The 27,921-nt window shown below is 39.5% G+C and overlaps 1 long non-coding RNA gene across 1 annotated transcript; it reads left to right on the top strand.

The window, feature by feature from the left end:
* The first annotated feature begins 392 nt into the window (after window positions 1-392).
* Window positions 393-25,341, top strand: LOC309400996. Its single transcript, XR_014176744.1, has 3 exons — window positions 393-466; window positions 22,782-22,887; window positions 25,056-25,341. It is a non-coding gene; the product is annotated as an uncharacterized lncRNA (long non-coding RNA).
* Window positions 25,342-27,921: the final 2,580 nt, after the last annotated feature.

Raw genomic sequence — 27,921 nt, 5'->3', positions numbered from 1 at the left:
TTTTCTGTGCACCTGGCGTATATCGCCTGGCGTATATCGGCGTATAACACGCATACATCATTTGCCCCCTATTTTTCGGGGGGAAAAGTGCGTGTTATACGCCGATAAATACGGTATTTGTAAATTTCCCAAATATGGAATGAGAAAACGCAAGAGGGATACATTCTATAGTACAAATAGTTCTTACTTATGGTCATTTTTAAAAGATTGTCTGAAGTTACGACATTCTGAAAAAGTGACTTATGACTGGCACTCCTCCTCAGGAACAGCAAAGCATCCCCATGCCATATGATTGAAATTTGGGCCATTGCTATTGCTATTACTTGGCAACCAGTATGTATTTATGACAGTTGCAGCATCCTGGGGTCACATGATTAACTATTTCCATTTTTCAGGGGCCTTAAAACAAGCAAAGTCAAGAGGGTAAGCCAGATTTGCAGTGATTTGCTTTATCGCAGCAACAAAGGTAATAAACTTAGGTGCTTCTCACTTTATGGCTACATTTCTTAGAGATGGAAATTCCAGTCCCAGTTGTGATTGTAATGTGAACTACCTGTGTGAAAGCAACCTGGAAAAAGCTATTAGCCTCATGACAGAATTGCCGTGGGAATCCCTCACATCCAAGTACTAACTGGATGTGGCCCTCTGACTTTTGATGATCTTATAGGATTTTCTTATCAAAAGATGCAGTGGTCGGTATGTTGAATGAGAAGACTTTAAAAAGGCAAGGAGGGCAGAGGTGGTATTCAGCCGGTTCCCTCTGATTGGGTGAACCGGTATAGGCAGCTGTGGGAGACTCCGCCTGCCCACCCCGATGTAATGCGTGAGTACTGAGCATGTGCAGAAAGCAGTGCACGTGTGCAGACATGGCACATGTCTGCACATGCAAGAGAGCATGCATTCTCACATTTGCAAACTGGAAGGGAAGGGAAGTGAATTCCACCGCTGAAGGAGGGAAGAAGAAACATGGGGAGGGAGGCTAAATGTAACACAAAGTCAAATGGTTGCATCTATATGTCCTGAGATCCATATCTGCTTCTATTGGCCAGATAGACAATTCCTATGGACCACTATGGATTGTCTTTAAGCTCCCACATAACTGTGGTGAATAAAAAGCAATATGAGCCATATAGTATTATGTTGCACTAAATTTTGTGTGTGATCAGTTACTCTGCATTCTGATTCTGAAGAATGCTATGTGTGGGGACCTCATTATATAAATGGGGTGGCCTATGGTTTTCTGGGGGGTTCCATTCTTTTGGGAGGGTAGTAAAGAATCCTTATATTTTGAGTCTGCTATATTCCATACTTAAGACTCTAAAGTACTATAGTAGCAACATTGTTGAAAAAAAGTATCACAGATTTATGGGTTTATCGCTAAGTATCTAGGGGAGCTTTGTCCAGGGAATGTTGGATATTACAAGAAGTATGCTTGTGGGCCACATGCTGCTTGTGGCTTACAGTTTGATTATTGTTCTCTGTGGAATGTACAATTTTACCGTTACATTGATTTATTTATCATAACCTACGAAACAAACTTTAATTATTGTGCAATTACATGTGTAGGATAAGCATATGTTATTGTTTTGGTGTAAAACAAAAACTGAAAAATTTATACAGGCATTTTTAGAGCTGAAATTTCTACCACAGGAAAATTATGATATACTGTATTACTTTTCTGTATATTTTCAACTGATTGTTTAAAAGCCTGTCGCTGCATCAATGCATAAATAAGCCTTTGTGGGATATATTACTGTCATAAAGAAATACGCTGATTTAATCTTTGCAGTGTGAGTTCTAAATTGCTCTTCTAATTTTCTTTCCTCTAGATTGACTGCTTTGTGTTCAGACTAGACTTGAAATGTGATGCAGCTACTTTAAAAAAAAGGTGGGGGGAGAAGTCTTATTCGTTTATGGCATATGTTTTGCGAGACTTTTCATAGATGTGTGTGTTGTATGGGTATTTCTCTCTACAGTTTTGTATTCTCTGGAATAGGAACTATTTGTGCGAAATTTGTTCCACATTTTTTATTGTGTATCTTTCAATTCGTTTGCTGTCTGTGGTATCGAAATCAAGTTTTATACTTCTCAGGACTGTAGCTGTAACTTTTGAACAAGGCAGCTGGAAAGGACAACTGCATCAAACATGGCATTTGATGATGTTTGGAGGAATTGTTAATGCAGGGGCCCTGCAAGCTTCCTCTTAATGTTCAAACTTGTTACCTACTAAGTTGCTAAGGTCACTTCTGACTGTAAGGTAGAACAGTTCAATATAATTGTATTGTGTGAAGCAAAATACTGATTGCTCATTCAAGGCCCCAGCCTATAAAAATTGTCCAACCATGTGGAACAGCTTTTACAATCAATTCTGCAAGTCACATGAATGCAGGTAGTGGAATTCAGTACAAAAATTCCCTCACTTTTCTCATCATTTTAGTGGCCTGCTGTAGACCTTTGGCCAGTCTCTTTCTGTTATCATCCATTAACTGCAGGTGTCATGTTTATGTTTTCAGGGTATTATGTCAGCAAAAAATGTGACAACTATAGGACCTATCCTTGCAGTGGACAATGTTACTTAGAAAAACTGGTGAACTTTAGTACTCATTTTCATTCATGTGTAAAGTGGGAATCAACGCATAGCTTTAAGGTCAAACTAAACTGTTTTCCTAGTAAATGTGTAAATAGTATGATACATATAGTATAGTACTGTATCATGTACTATATTGTATGAAGGAAAAATTGCTTTCCATTGGTTTCATGGATTTGCCACATTTGAACTCAACGTGATAGTTCTGTATTAAGGAATTATTTCACTGTACATTCAAATAACAAAATGAGATGTTAATACAGTTTGAATGGCAAATGTAATTAATGCTTGCAGTAACCGGATATGTCTAGTCTAATAAAAGGGAAGGACTAATGATGACATGGTAGCAGTGTTCCAATATTTGAGAGACTGTCACAAACAGAAGAGAAGGACAACCTATTTTCCAAAGCACCTAAGAGCAAGACAAGAAGTAATGGAAGGAAAAAGAGACCCAGTCCAGAATTAAGGGGATATTTTCTGACAGTGAAAACAATCAGTGGAAGTTCTTGCCTTCAGAAGTTGTGGGTGCTTCAACACTGGAGGTTTTTAAGAAGAGAGGGGACAGCCATTTGTATGGGATCCAAATCTGTTATTCTGTAGGAAAGTGTAAATATGTTAATCAAAATTTGCTGGCTGATCTTGAGAAGCATTCTGTTGGCTTAGTAAATCTCTTACTCAGTGTGATAACACACAAAGTCTGTATGGCAACTTTTCCAACTTCGGAACCCTCCAGTTATATGGACTCCAATTCCCAGCATTTTCAATATTATTTACACAGGTTTGGGAAGGTAATATCCTGTTTTCCTATGAGAACATATTATTCTTTAAGGCTGTATATGCAAATTTGGTTACCAATATCTGCCTTATTTGAGATAAGGTAAAAATTCCTTGGTCGGGGCTTAATAAGTAGTGGAACCAAGATTCGAGAATCATTTCCCCATTAGCAACTTCCAGAGGTATTCAACCATTGTTGTGCCCAAATAATAGTAACTAGGACAGATTTTACATTCATATAGTAATGGCAGGCTGATGTTGTGAAGGGGTAATAAATCACTAGTAAGATGGTTTCCTACTCTTGGCAGTATAATACTATGTATTGTTGTAGTCATAATTGTTTGGGCTTCATGGGTTTAAAATGTTGTTAATGTTTTATATTTGTAGTCTGCTTTGAAGTGTTTCTGCTAGCAAAAGTTTTAATAGACATCTTGAGGTTGCAATATGCTAGTACTTTTTCTCAAAAAGTGTCTCCCTCCATTTCCTTCTATTGCTCCTTTCCTACATGCTGTCAGATATTATATGCACTGACCACTCAGTTTATATAGTTCCTGTTGTTTCAATTCTGTTTCTTGATTCTGCTTTTAATTTAGCTTTCATGCATTTGCAACCTATCCTTTAGTTGCTCTTCTGTTTTGTACTCCTGCTAAAGTCACAACTTTCATACTTTATCTTTATCTATGGAATGACCTCCCCCCGGATATTAGGACTACTACTGACCTCCGCTCCTTCCGTGTCAAGCTCAAGACCCACCTTTTCCAAATAGCTGGCCTGGCTCGACCATAACTTAGTAACGCTCCTGATGGGTTTTTTAATTTGGTAATTTTATTAGGGGATTTTAAATTGTGTTTTTTAACTGTCTTTCACTTAAGTCCATCCTCCTCCATGCACATATGTATATGTCTCTGTTTTTGTATATATGTTTGTCTTATGTGTATTTTTTATCTGCTTGATTGTACGCCGCCCCGAGTCCTTCGGGAGAGGGTTGCGGCTAATCAAATAAAATTATTATTATTATTATTATTATTATTATTATTATTATTATTATTATTATTATTATTATTATTATTATTATTATTATTATTATCTAGCTTTCTCTATGTAGTCTTCCTTCTTCCAATAACTAATGGTGTTTATATTAGAAAGATTGTGGCTTATCATTATATTACCAGCAATTAGTTATAAGTTCTTTGAATGTTGGTGAACATTTCAGTTAATGACACTCATCCACTAATGTGGAGGAATGTTTAAGAACAATTTTAGCTCATGGATTGCTTCAGGAAAACTGAAAGATATAGTTGTGGAGACATTTTAACTGATGATTTGGGGTATAACTAACATACTACTGCAAATGGGGATTCTTAAATATTGTTTCTTCACCTTCTAGTATATGTTTTTTTATTTTTTTTGCAATGATTGAGAAAAAATAGGTTTTTAAAGAAATCCAATTAACATTAATACTTTTTAAACATTTTGGTCAAGGTGCACAAACCTAAGTTGGCTGAGCAATAATTGGTTCAAGTGGTGGATGCAAATTTTTCATTTGTTGGCTGAAAAATTGGCTATTTGCATCCATGTTTATATCCAACTCTAACATCGTATAATATTTTGAGCAATAGCCATTGCTATACCTTATAAAGGTAGCCCTCAACTTGCAACTTGAATGACCAAGGTTACAATGGCATTGAAAAAAGTGACTAATTATCATTTTTCATACTTATGACCATTGTAGATTCACTAAGTGGTCAAACTTCAGATGCTTGACAACTGATTCATATTTATGACGGTTGCATTATCCTAGAGTCATATCACCACCTTTTGCAACCTTTTAACAAGCAAAGTCAATGGGGAAGTCAGACTGACCTAGCGAACATATTACTAATTTAACAACTGCAATGATTCACTTAATAAATGTGGCAAGAAAGGTTGAAAAATGAGGCAAAACTCACTTAACAAATGTCTCACTTAGCAACAGAAATTTTAGAATCAATTGAAGTCATAAGTCGGGGACTAATCGTATAACTTAATGAAAGCAATTCAATTGTCTTGTAATCACCAGAGCTTTTGTTGTTCAGAATTACTGACTCATTTCTTTTCTTATTAGTATGCAGTCTTTATCATCAAGAAATTCAAGAAATTCAATTACTATTATTAATTTTAATTGTTTATTTGGTCATTGTTCTTTTTTTTTGCTTGCCAAATCTTTTATCACCAGTGAGTTTCTTGCAACAATTAATTATATTCAGATATAGTGTTTGAGTTATCTCACACTTCCCCCCCCTCACTAAATGAATTAAGGTTAAGATTATAGATTAAAAGTTGCTAATTACCTCTGTGGGTTAGGTACCTACATTATACTGCAATCACAACAATCATATTGCATTAATTGATTACCTCTGTATTGAGCAAAAACTTTTCAGACATCATTTTCATTTGAACTTTCCTGAGGCTGATGATTGGAGCTGCTGGCTACAAGGGGGGAGTCAGAGAGACAAAGAAGACTAGGAGGTAGTATATCTATAAACCAAAATAGCAATAATATATTCCGGATTAGTGCGCTTGAGATTGTGATTTTATTTTATTTCAAAATGACCGGCTTAGTTCAGTGTAATAGCTGTTTTGCACCTGTCTTTCGCAATACTCTTTTCAAATTTGGATACTGTCCCCTTTGTAAACAAATTACTAGTCTACATAGACAGATCTAGAATCTCTAATCTGTGCTCTCCAAGCAGAAATTAGGTGCCCAATTTGGCCATTCCACACTATGTAGATGCCACACTATCAGCCCCCTCTACCACAAAGATCCTGCAGGAGAAGAGCAGTCTGGACAACCATGGGATCTGGCAGGTGAGAGCTGTGAACCATAAACATAAAGCTTTTGCTGTGACCCAGAATATCAGATATAGCACCCTTGCTGACCTAAATGGGGACACTAAAGAGACAGGTCAAGGTAGTTGTGATAAAGATGACTCAAACAGGCAGGGGATCGTGGTCCAAAATGAAGAACTTTCTTTGGAAAGGAGAAATGGGGACCCAGGTATAAACACATCAGTCACACAAGGAGATCAAGGCATGTAAAAAGAGAAGTCACCTTCTGATTGGTGATTCAATTGTAAGGGATGTAAATTTAGGAAAGGATATGGAGGTTTTAAAAGAGGTTAGGTGTCTGCCAGGGGCTACTGCCAGCAGAGACAAGAGGTGTATTCTTAAGATAGTCAAGAATGCAAGTAAGGACTGTGACGTTGATGCTATTATACATCTTGGCACAAATGATCTGTCCCCAAAAGATGTACTTTCTGTAAAGAATGGTTTCCAGAGCTTGGTGTATGAACTTAGTAGAGTAGGTTGTAGGCTTATCTTTTCAGAGGTTTTACCAGTATATAAGGAACAAAAAGGGAAGGGCCAGCGTGTAGCAGAGTTTAATGTGTGGCTAAAGGAGTGGTGTAAAAGGGAAGGATTTGGTTTTATTAGTCATGATGCCTGCAGCTAGTCCAATGAAAAACTGTATAAAAGGGATGATTTGCACCCATCCAAGAAAGGGACTGAGTTACTTGGCATTAAATTCACAGATTTTCTGGATAAACATTTAAACTGAACAGCGGGGACAGAGAATTAATTGATTCAGAACATTTCTGTCTCCAGCAATCTAAAATTCATAGGGTTATTAGTGCATGTAACATAGATGTTTGTGCGGGTAAGATTATCACTCCTGCTGTCAAGCAAAACCAAGCATTTAATAGTGAGTTCCATACCATGTGCATGAATCATACAAGTGGCAAGAAAATAGGGGCAGTCAGGCATAACACAGGTTATGTAGACAGTAAACACAGGGTCAATTAAAATGGACTCAAATGTCTATACATCAATGCACAGAGTATGAGGAATAAACAGGATGAATTAGAAATTCAAGTAAATGAAGGCAGATACGATATTGTTGCCATTACAGAAACTTGGTGAGATGAAACCCACAAATGGAACATACAGCTAGAAGGATTTAAATTATTTAAAAGAAATAGACCAAATAAAAGAGGAGGTGGAGTTGCACTATATATAAGAAATAACTACATCTCTACAGAAATAGAGCACAACAATGATGAGAACTATCTTGAATGCATTTGGGTCAATATTAAAGGTTGGGGGGGAAATGACATTGCCATAGGTCTATACTACAGGCCACCCAACCAAGCAGAGGAAGCAGATGAATTTTTTGCTAGTCAGCTAACTAAGGTATGTAGGAAGCACACCACAATAGTAATGGGGGATTTTAACTGCCTTGACATCAACTGGGAAACAAACTCTGCACCAAGTGGGAGATCCAACAGGTTCCTAACAAACCTAGTAGACAACTTTGTTTCCCAAAAAGCAGAGAAAGGAACAAGGGATTCGGCAATATTAGACTCAATTCTCACTAACAAAGAGGAAATGATAGAAGGTGTTGAAGCCATAGGAACCCCGGGGGCAAGTGACCATGCAATATTGGAATGCAACATTGTGCAAACACAAGTAGTAGAACAAAGTCAAACTAGAGTCTTTGACTTTAAGAGAGCTAATTTCAATAAACTTAGAGAGAGCTTGGGAAGAATTCCATGGATGAGAATCCTCAAGGGGAAAACAACTCAAGAAGCTTGGGAAATTTTGAAAAATGAGATAACAAAAGCTCAGTCTAGCACAATACCATTGAAGAGGAAAAATAACAGCTCCCAAAAGAAACCAGCATGGCTGCATAAAGAACTCTCTGACAAATCGAAAGAGAAAAAAATTAAGTATAAAAAGTGGAAAGAGGGGGACATAACTAAGGCAGAATATGAGCAAATAGCCCGAGCCTGTAAAGGTGAAGTGAGGAAAGCTAAGCTCGCAATGAAGAAAGGCTTGCCACAAAAGTAAAAAATAATAACAAAGCTTCTTCCAACATGTTAAAAACAAGAAAAAAGTTAAGGAAACAATTGGTCCATTGCTGGGAGAAAGCGGCAAGAAGGTGACAAGCAACAAGAAGAAAGCAGAACTATTTAACTCATTTTTTGCATTTGTCTTTACACAAAGGGATAAAACAGTCCAACCTATCAAAAACAGCACCACAAAAATCAGATTAGGAACACAAATTGAAATAGGGAAGAAAATCCTGACCGAAAGTAGTAATGGAATTATATGTGGAACATATACTACAATGTGTAAACTGATTGAAAATATCAATAGAATTAACATGCTGATTATATATGATTATGTATCAATGTTTTATACTCAGATGTACTCTATGAGTTTGGAGGGGGGGGGGGGCGCCTGCCACACTTTGCAACTGCCAAAATTTGTATACCTTTCCATTTACCTTTTCCCTTATAAATGTTAAAAAAACCAATAAAATTATTTAAAAAAAAAGAAATAGGGAAGAAAATGGTAAGTGAGCACCTGTTTACCCTAGATGAGTTCAAATCACCAGGACCGCACAGATTACACCCCAGGGTTCTGAAGGAACTGGCAGATGAGATCTCAGAACCACTGAACTATATCTTTCAGAAATCCTGGAGCACCAGGGAACTGCCAGAGGACTGGAAAAGAGCTGATGTGTTTCCCATCTTCAAAAAAAGAAAAAAAATAGATCCAGGAAACTATAGACCTATCAGCCTGACCTCAATACCAGGAAAGATTCTGGAAAAGATAATCAAGCAACGAATTAGTGAACACCTAGAAACAAACAAAGTAATAGCCAAAAGCCAAAGTGGGTTTGTCAAAAACAAATCATGCCAGACTAATCTTATTGCATTCTTTGACAAAATGACAAAATTAGTGGACCAGAGGAATGCCGTCGATATAGTTTACTTGGACTTCAGTAAGGCATTTGATAAGGTAGACCATAACCTACTACTAGATAAAGTAGAAGAATGTGGGTTGGACAGCATCACTACCAGCTGGATTCATAACTGGCTTACCAACCGCACTCAACGTGTAGTCCTCAATGGAACTGCATCTACATGGAGGGAGGTATGCAGTGGAGTACCCCAAGGCTCAATGATGGATGAGGGGATAAATGGGGAACTCATCAAATTTGCAATGACACCAAGCTGGCAGGAATAGCCAACACTTCAGAAGATAGGCTTAAGATACAGAAGGATCTTGACAAACTTGAACATTGGACACTATCTAATAAAATGAAATTCAATGGTGAAAAGAGTAAGTTTCTACATTTAGGCAAGAAAAACGGAATGCACAGGTACAGTATAGGTGGTACCTTGCTCAATAGTAGTAACTGTGAGAGGGATCTTGGAGTCCTAGTGGACAACCAGTTTTGAGCCAGCAGTGTGCAGCAGCTGCCAAAAAAGCCAACACAGTTCTAGGCTACATAAATAGAGGGATAGAATCAAGATCACGTGAAGTGTTAATACCACTTTATAATGCCTTGGTAAGACCACACTTGGAATACTGCATTCAGTTTTGGTTGCTATGATGTAAAAAAGATGTGGAAACTCTAGAAAGAGTGCAGAGAAGAGCAACAAAGATGATTAGGGGACTGGAGACTAAAACATATGAAGAACTGTTGCAGGAACTGGGTATATCTAGTTTAATAGAAAGAAGGACTAGGGGAGACATGATAGCAGCGTTCCAATATCTCAGGGGTTACCACAAAGAAGAGGGAGTCAAGCTATTCTCCAAGGCACCTGAGGGTAGAACAAGAAGCAATGGGTGGAAACTGATCAAGGAGAGAAGCAACTTAGAACTGAGGAGAAATTTTCTGACAGTTAGAACAATTAATCAGTGGAACAGCTTGCCTCCAGAAGTTGTGAATGCCCCAACATTGGAAGTCTTTAAGAAGATGTTGGATAGCCATTTGTCTGAAACGTTATAGGGTTTCCTGCCTAGGCAGGGGGTTGGACTAGAAGACCTCCAAGGTCCCTTCCAACTCTGCTATTGTATTGTATCATACTTTAATATAAATATTGGGAAAATATCCCAAAGGTGCTTTTTCTGGAGGCAACTGAACTTTGTTGTTTTTTCTTTGAAGACATTTCACTTCTCATCCAAGAAGCTTCTTCAGTTCTGACAGAATAATGGGGAATGGAAGGATTTATATATACGTCTTCAAAGAAAAGAAAACAACTAAGTCCAGTTGCCTCCAGAAAAAGCATCTTTGGAACAACCATGATGTGGATGACTGAGAATCTCTACAGACTTTTCCTAGGAAAAAGGAAAAAGAGTCACTTTTTAAATTTCTTGCAGGTGGATTTTAACTTTATATCACTTGTCCGATCATATTGAATTACCACTGACTGTACATGGTACTTGTTTGTCAGTGTATATATTTCACATAGATGCGAAGTAGTTATTTCCTTTTTTATTTATTTGTTTTCGTTTTGTGGTTAAATCCAAGGTTTCCTTTCTACAAATTGAAGGCCTATTTCAGATAAACGTTTTTTGATTTAGCTCTAAAATATATATATATATATATGTCCGGCAACAAAAGTTTTAGCATTGAGCGTGACTCACTTAACAACTGCATTGCTTAGCAGTGGAAATTCCAGTCCCAACTGTGATCATTAATTGAGGGCTACCTGTACGTGGGATGTGGTGGCTCAGGAATCCAATTGCTTCAAACTTCTTCCAAAAGAGGCTAGTGTTCTTTGTTCACCACAAATACATTCACAGTTCAGATTTCACCTAAATGGCTGGTTGAGACAGAAGTAAGTCTTCTGCATGGAGAAAACAAGGGAATGGATGAAGACCTGAAATTTATGATGGCATCCAGAGATTATAATTACATATATTAGTCAGTGGCAGGTTCCGGCTCCCGTTGCAACCAGTATGCTGAAACGGGGCTGGGCGTCAACCACATGCATGCACGCAGCGTGCGCATATGTACCCACCGCCCTCGATGCTCCAGCTGCTCGGCAGAGCATTGTGCAGGCACCGTATGCCCCATGCGCATGCGCAAATGCCCCGGTCTGCTCAAATAGAGATAAGGAGAGCGGGCGGGCAGGTGGGCCCTCCGGAGCAATGTACCGGAACGATACCTAGTGCTCCCAGCAGGCATGCCCGTACTGGGGCATACCGGTCATATCCCACCACTGATCTCAGTGACAAATAACACAGCGGCAAATGGACAATGCTCAAGTGTGATTATTTATAACAATCCATGTGTTCAGTGGTATGTTTGTACTCTGCTTGCTTTCACAGAGGCTTAATTTTGTAAATGCATGGTTCTTCATTAATCTTCCTTGGGGTTCTCTTCTATAATTGAGCTGTTCAGAGCAGAAGGCTCAAGAGAAAGGGGAAGAGAGCCAAGGGCAACATCAGCTTTCAAGATCACGAGCAGGAGGCGGAGGTGAAAGGATGTAAGAGTCTTCTTGTTTGAACTCCTGATTCAACCATAAAAGAGATGACCCCGAATTTAAGATGATTCTCCATAATGGAAGATTACACAAATCAATCAATTAATCAATCAATCAGTCAATCAAAGACTTTTCCTTCTGCCTTCCCGTGCTCCTGTTACCTCATTATTATGGAAGATGTCTCTTCCAATTTAAAGGTAAGCATGTTTGGGGGGGCGGGAAATGTAGCTTTTATTTTAGCAAATTCAATACTTTTAACCCTATTTTTGTTGGTTTTTTCTGGTTCTGAACCCAATCCAATATTGCAACATATCTCTTCTTCCTCTTTTTTCTTCTTCCTCCTCCTCCTTTTTCCTGTACAGTTTAGTTAAAATGTGCTTGTATATCAATTATTCAATGATAGTTTTACTATCATCTTTAAAGCGCTCCATGGCACAGGACCTAGCTACCTGCGGGATCGCATCCTGCCCCATACATCTCTGCGGCCGATTCGCTCTCACAGGGAGGGACTCCTCCGGGTGCCGTCCACTAGGCAGTGCCAGCGAGCGACGCCCAGGAGTAGGGCCTTCTCTGTGATGGGCCCGACCCTCTGGAATGACCTCCCCCCTGACATTAGAATAACGACCGATCTCCGCTCCTTCCGTAAGAAACTTAAGACCCACCTGTTTAACTTAGCTGGCCTGGCCTAACTGTAGTTTTTGTGTCCCTCTAGCTTGTATTTTAAATTTTAAATTTTTCGGGATAGATTTTTTAGGTTGTTTTAATTTTTAACTATACTGTACAGCCTATCATTTAATTTGTTTTAATGGGTATTTATAATTATATAAGTTTGTATATTGTTTTATTGTGGTCTGTACACCGCCCCGAGTCCCTCTGGGGAGAGGGGGCGGTCTATAAATTTAATAAAATTATAAATTATAAATTATAATTACATGAAATTATATGTAATATAACCGGGTTGCGCCTTTGTGACCTCTCCTGAGGCAGCGACCCACCCGGGCTCCTTGGTATACCGAGGAGCTGAGGGTGATGAAGCGCCATAGGAGACGTCTAGAGAGCAGGTGGAGGTCCTCACGCTCCGAATCTGATCGAACACAGGTAAGAGCCTATTTACGGACATACCTTGTGGCATTAAGGGCGGCCAAACGTAGATATTGCGCCGCTCTATTGCGTCCGCGGATAACCGCCCTGCCGCCCTGTTTAGGGTGACCCGCTCCCTCTTGTCACAGAGGACGCAGGGGGCACCCTTGCAGGGCAGAGCAGAGGAGTTTGGGCAATATCTGCAGGACAAAGTCGCTCAGATCCGGAGCGGATGGGCCCCCCTCAGTGGACCGGACGGGCCGCCAACAGTGAGTCTTGTGAGACCATCCTGGGAGGAGTTTGATTCTGTTGCCCCCGAGGATTTGGATAGGTTGCGTGGACGGCTGCGACCCACCACATGTTTAATGGATCCGTGTCCCTCCTGGTTGGTACTGGCATCTTGGGAGGTGACCCGAGGCTGGCTTCTGGGCCTGGTGAATGCCTCATTGGGTGAGGGATCCTTACCAACCGCCTTGAAGGAGGCGGTGGTGAGGCCCTTGCTTAAGAGGCCTTCACTTGACCCAACGGAGCTAGCTAATTATCGTCCAGTCTCCAACCTTCCCTTTCTAGCGAAGGTTGTCGAGAATGTGGTGGCGCAGCAGTTTCCACGACACCTTGACGAATCCGATTATCTAGACTCACACCAGTCCGGCTTCCGACCCGGGCACAGCACAGAGACAGCCTTGGTCGCGTTGGTCGATGATCTCTGGAGGGCCAGAGATAGAGGTTGTTCCTCTATCCTGGTCCTATTAGACCTCTCGGCGGCTTTTGATACCATCGACCATGGTATCCTATTGCGCCGGTTGGAGGGGATGGGAGTCGGAGGTACCGTTCTGCGGTGGTTCGGCTCCTACCTCTCCGACTGGAAGCAATGTGTGTTGACAGGGGGACAGAGGTCGACCCCGAGGCCACTCACTTGTGGAGTGCCACAGGGGTCGGTCCTCTCGCCTCCCCTGTTCAACACATATGTGAAGCCGCTGGGTGAGATCATCCGTGGTTTTGGGATTGAGTATCACCTCTACGCTGATGATACTCAGCTGTATATTTCAACTCCAAACCACCCCAACGAGGCTGTCGAAGTGATGTCCCGGTGTTTGGAAGCCGTCGGGGTCTGGATGGGGGACAACAGACTTAAACTCAACCCCTCCAAGACTGAGTGGTTGTGGCTACCAGCACCTCGGTTCAGCCAGCTGATTCCATCGCTGGCCATAGGGGGCGAACAATTGCCCCCTGTGGAACGGGCGCGCAATTTGGGCGTCCTCCTTGATGCCCGGCTGTCAATGGATGACCATGTGGCAGCCATGGCAAGGGGGGCGTTCCACCAGGTTCGCCTGGTGTGCCAATTGCGCCCCCTACTGGACCGGGATGTCCTACGCACGGTCACTCATGCGCTGGGGACGTCCTGCCTGGATTACTGCAACGCTCTCTACATGGGGCTGCCCTTGGGATGCGCCCGGAGACTGCAGTTAGTTCAGAACGCAGCCGCGCGGGCTGTGATGGGGAGTACGAGGTACTCCCACTTAACACCTCTCCTGCGCGAGCTGCACTGGCTACCTGTGGTTTTTTGGGTGCGTTTCAAGGTGCTGATTACCATCTTTAAAGCGCTCCATGGCACGGGACCTAGTTACTTGCGGGATCGCATCCTCCCACATACATCCCTGCGGCCAATTCGCACACACAGAGAGGGACTTCTCCTGGTGCCGTCCACTAGGCAATGCCAACGGGCGACACCAAGGAGTAGGGCCTTCTCTGTGATGGGCCCAACCCTCTGGAATGACCTCCCCCCCGACATTAGAACCACTACTGACCTCTGCTCCTTCCGGCAAAAATTGAAGACTCACCTGTTCCGATTAGCAGGCCTGGCATAATTACAACTGTCCCTCCTGGCAAATATACTATTAACTGGTTATTTTAGGGGTATTGTTTTTAATTTATTGTGTCTGTTTTACGGGTTTAAAAACTTATATTTATACTAGCTTTGTACAGTTCTTTTAATTACATTTTTAACCTCCTCCATGCCAACTGTACATATTCAACTTTTTATTGTATTTTGATATATTTTGCATGGACTGTACACCGCCCCGAGTCCCTTTCGGGAGAGGGGGCGGTCTAGAAGCATTAAATATAAATATAAATAAATGAAATGAAGTTTGTTAGCTTTGTTCTTGATTGATAATATTAGTATAATTACTTGTTTATGTTAAATAATGTAATAAAATTATTTTTTAAAGCCAGCAGCAAAATAATAACCCTTCCCTTAATATTCCCTAGTCATATACTCGTACATCTACACTTCCACAATTTGCTACATCCATCAACTCCAAGTCAGTGTATCCAACAGGAAGAGATGTTGAGTGTTATAGTGTAGCACATCAGTAGGGTAAAATGTTGCATATCTCTAGTCTGACATTTAAACAATGAATGTGACAATTTAGCACCAAGCCCCATTGCAAGGGGGACTTCTTCCTAATTCTCACCAAATTACTTCTTCATAACAGCTGTAAAGTAAAATATGGAGATAACCATGTATTGCATTCTCAGTATCTGCTTAAAGAAAATGCTATATAAATAATAAATAATAACCCTTTTTTCCAGTATTTCTGTACTTCTGATATTAGCTGCATGTTACAGTATTTCTTATTAATGCATTGAATAGCATTGTGTTAGTTGAAAACGCCTATCATGTACAGCCGTTGTGTTGCCTCAACTGGATGGGAATGATTACCAAACAAGTCCAGAAAGCTCTGAGTTGCTCAAAACAAATTTTCCTGGACATTATATGTTTGTGGCCTCATTACACTGTGTTGCAAATTGAGTGCTGCTTCCATATGCAAAGTTATTGAGCCAGAGAGGAATGATCAGGAAACAAAATATATTGCATGTTATCTTCTCTTCTGTTGCCTGTGTGTGAGAGAGTGGGAACGGGGGGAGGGAGATTTGGCTGACAACGGGGAGACCTTTGCTTCCATATTTCATTTACTTTTTTGATGTGCTAAAAAGGCTGAAGAGATGTGTCAAGAACATTAAGGAAGGTTAAGCTTGATTGAGCATGCATCAGAGTTACAAGGTATGGCCATAAAATATTGAAGAGAAGATGGTTTTATCTTTTTTTCCCTCATTGATTTTGATAACTTCTATATTAAGTAGGAATAATTCTGGAGGAAATAGTTGATGCATATATCTCATCTGAATGGAAAAGCAGATTTTTTAATTTAAAAAAAACTTACAGAGAAACCTGATTTATATGAACTAGTAGGAAAAATAAAAAAATACTTGATGATTTTAAAAACAAAACATGATTATTAAATTAATATTTTGAGGAAGGCAAATACCTTAAATATAAGAGAGAGGCTATTACAAGAACATCAGAGACAATGCAAATACTTTTACTTTATTCAACAACAGTTAAATTTCAAAATAAAAATACAAATCTCCAAAAATCTTTTCTTTAAAATAACAAGCACAAATAAACAGAAACAAGATGCATTTAACAAACAAGATATTTTAAAAGTGCATTTAACACACACACACACACACACACTATCCCCCCCTTTGTTGAATACTGATGAATATATATTACAATAATACTAACTTACTACCTCTTATGAAGCAGGCAACCAAAATTTTAAACTACTAAATCTATTTGCAATTTATTAGCCTGCATAATAGCCTATATGATACTAATGATCAAATAATTAACAGGAAGAACAACAATAATAAGGTATGATTATTGAAACAAAGTTTCAAAACTCCTGTTAACAAACTGTTATTGTAAACAACTCATATAAAATTTACCACGACATTTTATCTAGCCCAAATCATCTGAAAAGATAACAGTGATTTGTCCTGAATCAAATATCCATATTTCTTTCTTAATACCATCTCAAATCAATTGTTCTCTATTTAAATATATTAAGACCAGACTCCAAATTTTATTTATCTTCCCCAAAAAATCCAGAAGGAATTGTTTTGCAAATAAATGGGATAAATCAATTCCCAATCTTCTTCAATCTTTTTAGGAAAAGCCAGTTTATCACTTCTCCACTCAGTCAGGGTTCTGCTGTTGTAAAAGAATGCAGGGTTGAACTTCGGAGAGGTGTGTAGGATAGACTCATTTAGTTCTAAGCCTGTGAATTCTAATTCTGTAAAGGTAGTTTTCAAGTTATGAATGTAATGGAGCCTATTCATTCCATTCGTACCTCAAGGATTCATGGGAGTGAATCTCGTATCTTGAATGAAATCACTCCCTGCTATTGCCCACACATTCGCTAATTGAATGTGTGGGCGAATGCATGACTTGTTAAGTGCACATGAGGTATATCAGGGTGGGGAAGGCCATGCAGGGGCTTAGCGATGGAACAATTATTTATTATTTATTTATTTTATTCAATTTATAAGTCGTTCCCTCTCCACAAAGGGACTCGGGGCGGCGTACAACCAAATATACAAACATATGGCACGGAGGAGGTATACATAAAAAACTTCTACAGTTCATAAATAATAATAATAGCCACAATGTTAAAAAAGCAGTAACAATAAAGTTAAAAACAATTAAAATACCCTAAAATTAAAATTTACAATTTAAAATTGCCAGGGGGATTAGAGAGTAGAGTTCTAATTAAGCCAGGCCAGCTAGTTGGAACAGGTGGGTCTTGAGTTTCTTGCGGAAGGAGCGGAGATCAGTAGTTGTCCTAATGTTGGGGGGGAGGTCATTCCAGAGGGCTGGGCCCATCACAGAGAAGGCCCTACTCCTGGGCACCGCCCTCTGGCACTGCTTAGTGGACGGCACCCGGAGGAGTCCCTCTCTGTGAGAGCGAATTGGTCGCAGGGATGTATGGGGCAGGATGCGATCCCGCAGGTAACTAGGTCTAGGTACACTAGGTAACAAGCCCAAAGGCCTCCCCAACCCACTAAAATACCTCATGCTTCCCACTCCCTGCCATGCTGGACTCACCTTGCAAAGATCTGTCTCCTCTCTGTCATGATTTCTTTTGCTTTGAGGGAGAGAAGAGTTGATGGAAGCTCCTGGGCATGAAAAGTGTTTGTGGCACCTGTCTCCTACTCCTCCCTCACCTCAAACTCCTTTCCACTGCCACCGGGACATTTTTCATCCAGACAGAGACCTGATGGAGATGGACCCTGGTAGATCTCAGGGATACTGAGGGAGAAGATGGACTGAACCCCTTGGGAGAAGAGCTGGACTGAACAGAAGAAGGCCTAACTGGGGATCTAGATCTAGGCCTAGACTTGGGCCCCTGCGCCTGTTTTTCTGCTCTGGCCACCGCTTTGTCCAAAGCCCTCTGTCTCCTTTGCTCATCCCTGGTGGCAGCCCTAGAGGAACGCTGGGAGAATCTCCAGACAACTGAGAATGGAGCCTCTCCTAGGAGCTGTTTCAGAGCGTCTGCTGGAGTTTCGGACGACCGGTGGTGGACCTCTTCGCCACTCCAGCCAACGCTCAGCTTCCCCAGTTCTTTTCTTGGTTCCCAACTTGGGGAACGGAGGGGGTTGACGCCCTTCGCATGAGTTGGCCAGACGGGATCTTGTACGCTTTTCCTCCCCTCCCCCTCATTCCCGTGGTAGTTCAGAAACTAATCACGGAACAGGCGGAGCTGATCCCGGTTTGCGGACCTCATGACTCTGTCGGTCCGGCCTCCATGGCGGATTCCGGAAGGGGAGATAGAGTTGTGCCAGGGAAAGTTAGTTCACCCAGAGCAACACTGGCTACAATTAACTGTGTGGAGATTGAGCAGGAGCATCTGAGGGAGGCTCACCTGTCGCTACAGGTGATCAGGACCATAGAGGCCTCGCGCAGACAATTCACTATGATGATCTATGACTCCACCTGGGCTTCCTTCATGGCTTGGTGTCAGGCCACCCAGGTAGTGCCCACCAGGGCTTCCATTCCACTTTGTCCAGGACGGGTTGGATAAGGGGCTTTCCCTGGGCACCACGCATAGGCAGCTTGCTGCGCTTGCTACAGTTCTTCCTGGCGAGGGTTCTGTTTCCCTCACCCAATTACCCATTGTTAAGAGGTTTCTTAAGGGGGTATCCAACTTGTGACTCCCAGTGGTCCATAGTTTCCCCACATGGAACCTCTCTACTGTCTTGTGGGCTCTCATGGCCGCGCCCTTTGAGCCATTGAGGATGGCTAGCCTGAACCTCCTAACCCTTAAGGTGGTATTTTTAGTGGCTATCACGTCAGCTAGACAAGTGTCAGCATTGGGGGCTTTCCTCCAGGGAGGATTTGTCCGTGTTCCAGAGCAACAGGGTTGTGCTATGGTTAGATCCAGTTTTTATGCCAAAGGTAAATTCTATTTTCCATCATTCCCAGGAGGTTGTGCTTCCGGACTTCTGTCCGGATCCGGTTAAGGAACAGGAACAGCAGTGGCACCGCCTGGATGTTTGGTGGGCCCTGCGTATAAATTTGAAGTGGACGGCCTCCTTCCGGAAGTCAGAGGCACTGTTTTTGTCTTTCCAACCTTCATTGCTGGGTAAAAGGTTACGTCTTCCACCATTAGTCAGTGGATCTGCTTAGCTATTGCCCTGGCATATGAGGCCCAGAAGTTGCCTGTGCCGGCCGGTATTATAGCACATTCGATGAGGAGCGCTGCCACCTTGGCAGCTTGGGTCTCGCAGGCTTCGATAGACGACATTTGCAGAGCGGCAACATGGGTTTCACCATCGCCGTTCATTCGTCATTACAGGTTGGATGCGTTCGCATCGGCTGATGCGGCGTTTGGGCGTAGGGTGCTATAGCATGTCATTGCAGATCAGTAGTTTTCCCACCCATGGGACTTAGCTTTGGTAGGTCCCTCTACTGGAGCCTCTTATCCCTCACTCCGGAAAATGGCAGTTGGTCTTACCTGAACTGCTATTTTCGTTGCTGGGACAGGAGGCTCCAGTTCCTGCCGTAGGTTAGTTAATCTAGCTGGTGTGGGGGGGGGGAGTTCTCCTTTGTGCCTTGTTTTCAGGTCTCGTGGCAGCTCGCTTCAATGAAACTGGAAGTCAAGGGTGGAGCACAGAGGTGTGGCTTCAGCTTCATTCCAGTCTTGTGGCCAATTGGGCATGTTAATATGCTCTATTGGAGCCTCCTGTCCCAGCACCGAAAATAGCAGGGTGGGCAACATAACTCTGCAGAGATGTAGTTAATTGAGTTAGCAAAGTTTTGTATTTTTATTTTATTTTGTATTAAAAGTTTTTTTTATGAGAACATGCTTCGAGTTTTATTTCTGCTTATTCAGAAGTATGCTATAAGGAATGCCAAGATCTTTGCCTCATTAATTCAGGGTAGAACCCCCCCCCCCTTGACAGTAAGACCAACTGCCATTTTGGAACTTGCTTGTAAGTACTAGGGGGCTCTTATCTTGTAACTTCGAAGGGCACTAAATGAACACTTGTAACCCAGGGATTAACTGTATTTCTTTCCAGTGAAACTACTGCTTTCAGATCACATTCCTTTTGTGAGTTTAATTTATCTACGGCTAGGTACATCGGAATATTTTCCACAACCATTATTCATCCATTGTTTTTTTAAAAAAATCTTTTATATACAGTAAGTATTGCATGCTACCATTTTTTTTCAAATGTCAGCCACATTTGTTTGTTTTTAATCTGATACATTGTTGCTATGTATAACTTGACAATGATAGATAAGAAAATACAAGAATCCACAGAATGAAAAAAATAGCTAAAAGAGCAGGGAAGTTATTTTCTGGATATTTTGATCCACAATTAATGGAAGAATTAAGCATTTCCAAAATTATTAATAAAAAATAGGATAAAAATAAAATATTACTTGATTCTAGAATGAGGAATGACTAACAATACAAATACTAGACATAAGTGTCAGTTAAATGCATATATTTCATGATGTCAATAACTCATGCTAATAATTGCTATCAAATTTCGTAATGCAGATTTCGTAAGAATTGCCAATAGAAATCTTTTTCATATTAATAGGTTAAAAATTCCCCTTTTATGTTAACACACTGTTAAAATAAACCTAACCCATTAATCATCAATAATCCTGTTAATAGAATCTGAATCAATCAATTTTTTTAAGTTTTAATTTTTATTAATTTTTTTATTAATTTTTTAAAAAGTGAAAACAGTAGAATACCATATTTTTTGCCATATGATGCACCTTTTTCGCTCAAAAAAGAGGCTGAAAATCTGGGTGTGTCTTATACACTGAATACAGCATTTTTTGCCTCCTGAAACCCCCCCCCCCTTTCACCAAAATGGCCGTGCACTGCCTTTAGGAGGCTTCCAGAGTGCTCCTGGGGGCTGGGGAGGGCAGAAATGAAAATGGGCCAATTTTTGCTCAATTTGCCCACCCCCCCCCCGCCCCCCCAGGAGCACTCTATAAGCATCCTAAATGCTATGCATGCCTTTTTTGGACAAAAAACGCGCCCTTTTTCACGAAAACTGGGCCATTTTTGGGAGGTCTGCAGGGAGCAAAAAGTTTTTTTTTTAAAAATTGCCTCTTCAAAATCTTGGTGCGTCTTATACTACGGTGCATTTTATACTCCAAAAAATACGGTATATAAAGAAAAAAGAAAATATCACAAGAGAAAAAAAACTAAAGGTAAGAGAAGAAGAAAAAGTTTATGAACAAGTGGCTTCTGATCATCTTTGCAGCAGCTATATCTATATATTTTTATTTTATCCTCTCTAAAATCAATTTATCTTTTAATTTCAAGCCATACCTTACTTCAGTGCTTACCATGCTTTCTTGTATTTATTTCCTACAAAAATATCTTCATTTCTTGGAAGGGTTTTTGACTCGACTATAGTTTTGTCTGTTGCTTCCAATTTTACACTATTACAGTTATATATGGAACTATGGCACTGATTTTTGTGTAGCTGGAAAATAGAAAAAGCCCTTAAAACCATGAAAGGGTTCCAGATATGTGGCACTAAAATTTTAGCCCGCCCACCTGTATTTATCATATCAAACCTATCTCTGCTTTCTAAACCAAACTTCTAAGATCTATTGAAGAGCAGTGAATAACCACATCTTCTTTAGCCCAGAGGTTATTGCTCTTAAGTCACTCCTGGTCCCCACCAGAAGGCCTTCAGTCTGTATCTAGTAACTCTTACTGATAGGATATCTCAAACAATGCAGAGATGGAAATGGGAATTGGACTATCCAAAAACAGGTGAAGAATACTAAAACATATTTTTTTACTTTTTGCTTTTCAAAGATGTCAGCTTGGCCAGAGATTAGTAATTTAATTTCATTTTATATTCACATTGGCATATTCACTTAATGCATTTGTGTTATTTTTTTATTTCCATATTTAAATGATATGGAAATGAATATCTTGGTTGTTTTTATTTCTTAATTCCATACTCCTGTTATTACTTTTAATTTTTTGCAAAAGGCTGTTGATTACCATCTCAAGCTTGTTTGTGTCCTTTATTTCCTTTTGTTAAATACGACAGTAAGACAGGTAAAAAGTGTATTAAAAGTGGTAATTTGAATAGGAAATTGCATCTTCAGTACCTTAACAGTCTCAACCCCCCCCCCTTTCCTTAGTTGGCAGTATACTGAGATTTTTTTTACTTTTTGTTTCTGCAATAAAAATTAATAGTTCCTAATTTTAAATAGCTTGGTTTTTAAATGAAATGGTCTATGTGAGTATACAGCTTTTAAATTCAACCTAGAGCTTTCATTGTTATATCAACTATTATCTAAGAGGGAAAAAAACATGTTTTTTAAAAATATTAGATAATTACTTTGTTATTTTAATTTCAAACCTGCCCTGGACATATCAAACAGGTTTTACCTTATTGCTTTTCTAAAACTCTTAAGAGATTTATTGGATTGAGAAATGGTACATATATTCCCCCTGGTCGGTATTTTAACCACTATACTTTGGATATTATTTTAGGCCATCTGTAGGATTTTTTTAAAAATAAAATGTAACAATCCAGCAAAGGTGATTTTTAGGAGTTTTTATGTTTTATAGTTGGAACTTGGAACTCACACTCCTATCCTGCCTCTCTCCAATTTTAAGTCTCCCAAAATCCCAATTGGCAAATTGCTGCACTGTTGTGATCTCCCATCATTCATCCTGCCTTGATGTCAGAATTATAAAACAAGCAAACGTTATGGGAAGTCAGGTGAGTATCAAAACATGTCACATGTATGAAAACTAACATTTACCAAAAAGAGTCCTACGAGACGGATGACCTTTCGTTCATCATTATGGAAATGTAGGTCTTAGCAAGGATTGGTATGAGTGTTGAATGCTAAGAATTTGGAGTCTGTCCATCTTTAAATAGGAGTTGGCAATTATATATGACATCCTTATAGCAGAGACCTTTTAGTACTATGAATTCTCCAGGATCAACTGATGCTGAATTGCAATGTTGCTATGTTCGGTTTTATAATTCTAAACCAAAAAAATCATATACAACACTAAAAATAGTTTGAGAGAACAACAGACTTTAAAGCAGCGAGTAATCTGGTTTAAAATTGCTACTGAAGATGGAGATGTGTTTTCTTCAAATATCTAGTACCATTCTCTTGAGCTTTTCTTTTCATTACAAGAAGATTGGAAAGGAGCTAGTATAATCATATTTTAATAAAAGCAAATCAAAGATTGTCAGATATTGAAGATCTATTAATTTGACTAATCAATTCATAGATTTTTTTCTTTTTCTAGTTAAACTGTGTTTTTTTGTCTATATGAGAGCTTCTCTCATATAAATACCTCAATACATTATGACCATATTTCGTATAATGTTCCATATGTAATCTGTGTCCATAAGCAACTTGTCTATAAATCATAAAGAACCAAGTGTTCAATCCATTGAGGAATTGGGGCCATACATTTACAATTTATCATTCTAATATTGAAGTCAGCAATAAGAACAGGATAGGTAATCCATTTCTGTTGTCCAGCCATCGATTTCCATGTAATAGATATGTAGTTCAAAAGAATATGGACATTCAAAAGTATTAACCTGTCTCCAAATAAATAAATAAAGATAAATTGATCGTGTTTACAATTGGGTGGGAAAACACCAGTAAATCTGAGCCTTGCGAACCAATTGGAATAGTTGAAGAATCATTGCATAACAAGGCAATTGCAAATTGCTTCTGCACTGTTGCCAATAACAAGAAATTGTCTATGTAATCAGCTAAAATATAGACCCATTAATTAAAATAGAATAAGGCATTTCAGAGAATGAATTAACTTCACTGTAAAACACAGCCCTAAGCAATAATTTTCCTGAATTATGATGGAATATCAAATGATGTATAACTTAATGTTATACATTAACTTAAGGAATCCAAAACATTTTGACAAAAACCATTATAACACATCATTTGAAAGGTGTTAGTTGTTTTTTTCAATTCCATCCTACTTTTTAAGCTATGCTCAGTATAAATATGTTATGTTTCAATTAAAAATTCCTCTATGCATTGTATAGTTTCTATAACATATGGAATATTTTGGGGAAGTATTAGATGATTGACTTAAATTGAAAGTCATTCCTTTCCTAAGCACAAATCATAGACTTGTCTGTAATAACATTTATGAAATGAAACTCAGAGGATTATAAGAATTTCAGCATGTGATCTATTTCCTATTAAATTCAATTGGTCTTTCAAAATTTTAAAGAAGATCATCTTGTAATTTCATTTCTAATTGCTTTTCTCTGAGCTGGCTTTTTTTTTTATCGGTGGTGGTGAAGAAGATGATGATGATGAATGAGCTTTCAGGTGTCTGATTATAAAGCCATTTCTTGAATTCTTATCAATATGGGAACCAGCCCTTAGAATGGAATGACAGGTTCTTCAATCGGTTGTTAATTTATGGCAGAGTGAAGATGGAACACTGAAATAAATGGATATTTCATATTAAAGACAAGAATAAATAAGTAATATTGAAATGATCAATAAAAGTGATTTAAAATAAAGCTGTCTTAGCTCAGTTGTCATGGGAATGTAATTGTTTACAAAAGGAACAATACAACCACCTCATATAGGTGCTGAAAAATAGCACAGATAGTCTGGATGAGGAGGAATGGACATGTTTCCATCCTATTTACCTGCTTCCAAGCATTAAGCATTATCCCAGAAGTAGAAAGATACTACCTCTGTAGATTTTTCAACTAATTGCTGTTTGTAGTATGGAAACTTAAAGAGGGTTTAATGTTAACCTGTGTTTATTGAACAATCCAAATTTCAACAATGGTTTGTTTAGACAGTGCTGCATGTTCTACTATAAGCAGTAGGTGACTGAAAATGAAAAACTATGTCCCTGTTTTGTTCCTTTCAGCTTAAGTTGATAATGGAGAGAGGAGTTGGAGAACTAGATAATTTATGTCACTCCAGACAAATGGAATGGTATCCAAAAATGCTGAACAGGAATTTTAACAGTGAGTACAGCTGCATCCAGGGACTATCAGAAGCCAAAAAACAAGCAGCTATCTGGATTTCTCGCTCATCTTCTCTCCCCACCTCCTGCCATTCAACAAACACTTCATTGAAAGTGAAATGAAGTCTACAAAGGGATCATAGTGACTGGAGAACAGTGACTAAATGTTCTTTAAATAGATTCCCCACACAGAGAGGAGCAATTTTTGCTGTGTCTCATCTTACTCAAGACCTCTTTGTAAGATTTAATTGAACTAAGGTTGACTTGGTTTGTGCACACTATAAAAAAGATCAGGAAACTGTTCTTTCTGACCTATGCTTTGAAATAAAAAGATGCTCTACACATATTTGCTTTTTTCTGTATTGTTTGCCAAGCCCCAGTAATCCCAGTATACTTCATATCGGTTGTATTGATATTATTTATTGTTCTTCCTGTCCTTGGTATTTGCTCTTTCTCTTGGGTGGGGCTTTGTTTTGGAGCAATTTTGCTCTCTGCACATCAACTTCATTACCAATGCAAATAGACCCTACTTTTGTAATGCAGAGTTTAAATTCCTTCTTCTGTATTTTAGAGTACAACAGGATTGGCTTAGTTTTCTTTTGCATTTTATTTTAAAACTTGCACACTCATATTCAGCAATTCCAGAATGTAACTACTCAAAGGACCAATTTAAACATGCTTCCACCCCCCTTCAATGTTTGAACTTCTGATCACTTGTGTAATATACAGTGTGCTCTTCAGTTTGTTTGCTATGCTTTTGCTTTATTCTGCATCCTCTATTTTTCTCCAATAATTTTGGATTGCATGTAACATGCATTTCAACAAAATGGATTTTTCTAGTGAGAGTAATCTGAAAAAATTATAAAAACTCATTAGATCTGGAACCGTTGGGGAATTGAAGGTAGAAAGCAGTGGATTTTCTCCCTTACCCCCAACTACGTTATACAGCGATCAAATTGCATAACTGTGAATAATTCCATTGTACTTTAGAATTTACATTGATATCCGTCTGAAATGGTAACATAAACTCTTACTTCTCTTGTAGTTACAAGTAAGTCTTCTGCTTAAAACTAGTCCCTTAGCAACTATTTGAAATTATGGCAGACTGTGAATAATTGCATTGTACTTTAGAATTTACATTGGTATCCATCTGAAATGGTAACATAAACTCTTGTTTCTCTTGTGGTTACAAGTAGTCTTCTCCTTACAACTAGACCCTTAGCAACTGTTTAAAGTCATGGCAAACCTATTGGGGGATACTTACAACCTGGATTTGGAGTTTTGACACGCACTATATGAATTCATGTCGGGCACTCAACAGCTGACAAGCATTTACAACCATTTGTAGCATTCCATGGTCACATGATCAATTTTTACAACAATTTTGCTGTAAACCGGCATTTACTTTCAATTTTTGGCAAAACTGCACTCATATTGAACCATGGATTAACTTAATGATTGTCACTAAAGGGTCATGAAATTGGGCCAGTGACATGGCTGACCTGATTTATAATTTACAACTTACAGCTGTGATGGACTGGCTCCATTATGGTTACAAGTCGAGGAATGTCTGTAATATGACATGCTGTCCTAGATGGCATTTACTTCAAGTGTAAAATCCTAACAATTAATACATCTTTACCTTTACCTTTATTTCCGATTTTTATACCGCCCCCTCTCCCCAAAGGGACTCGGGGCGGTGTACAGTAAAAAACAGATAAAATAGAATACAAACATACAAACATACAAACATAGAAGAGGAGGCAATACGACACTGTACAGGTAAAGCAAATAAAAACAATATATCAGCAATCCTAAAAAATACCCAGTTAAAATTACCCAGTTAAAATATATCTGCCAGGAGGTATAATAAGGTTATGAATGGTCCAGGCCGGCTAAACGGAACAGGTGAGTCTTCAGTTTTCATCGAAAGGAGGGAAGGTCGGTGGTGGTTCTGATATCGGGGGGGAGGTCATTCCAGAGGGTTGGGCCCATCACAGAGAAGGCTCTACTCCTAGGTGCCGCCCGTTGGCACTGCTTAGTGGACGGCACCCGGAGAAGCCCCTCCCTGTGAGAGCGAATCAGTCGTAGGGAAGTGTGTGGTAGGATGCACATGGTGCCTTTCAAACTCTGCCTGCCTGTTGGAGGATGGGATAGGAATTAATTCAGAGACAAATGGAACTGAGATGTGAATTAAAGTGAAATGAATTACTATTTTCAAAGAGTTACGGTAAAGAATTATCCATTTGTTTTCAGGTGCAACATTTTGTCCCTCTTACTCAGTATATTCTGGAAAAGTGATTTATGATCAGTCTTCATACTTAGGACTATTGTAGTGTCCCCACAGTTACATGATCAAAATTCAGGTATATTCTGGCAACCTGTCTATATTTATGACAGTTGCAGCATTCCAATCCATTATGTGATCGCCATTTGTGACCTTCCTAGGGAGCTTACAGCAAGCAAAGACAATGAGGGCAGCCACATTTTTCTTAATGACAACATGATTCACTTAACAACTGCTGCAAAAAAGATTGTAAAATCAGAAGTTAATCATTCAACCACCCCCATTGTTTAATAATGGAAGTTTGGGTCTCAATTGTTAGTTGTAAGTTAAGAGCTACCTGTAACACCAAAGAGGGAAAGCTGGGCATTTGGTGCAGGACATGTTTGCCGCATTCCCACCATGCCAGCTGCAATTGGGCTGCTCAGGAAACCAAACACCTGGAGAGTTCTGGGAATTGAAGTCCACACACCTTAAAGTTGC

The sequence above is a fragment of the Natrix helvetica genome (assembly GCF_964273705.1).
Source record: "Natrix helvetica genome assembly, chromosome: Z".
Taxonomy (NCBI): Eukaryota; Metazoa; Chordata; class Lepidosauria; order Squamata; family Natricidae; genus Natrix; species Natrix helvetica.
Note: the sequence above shows the minus strand (reverse complement) of the source record. Positions and strands in the feature narration are given on the sequence as shown.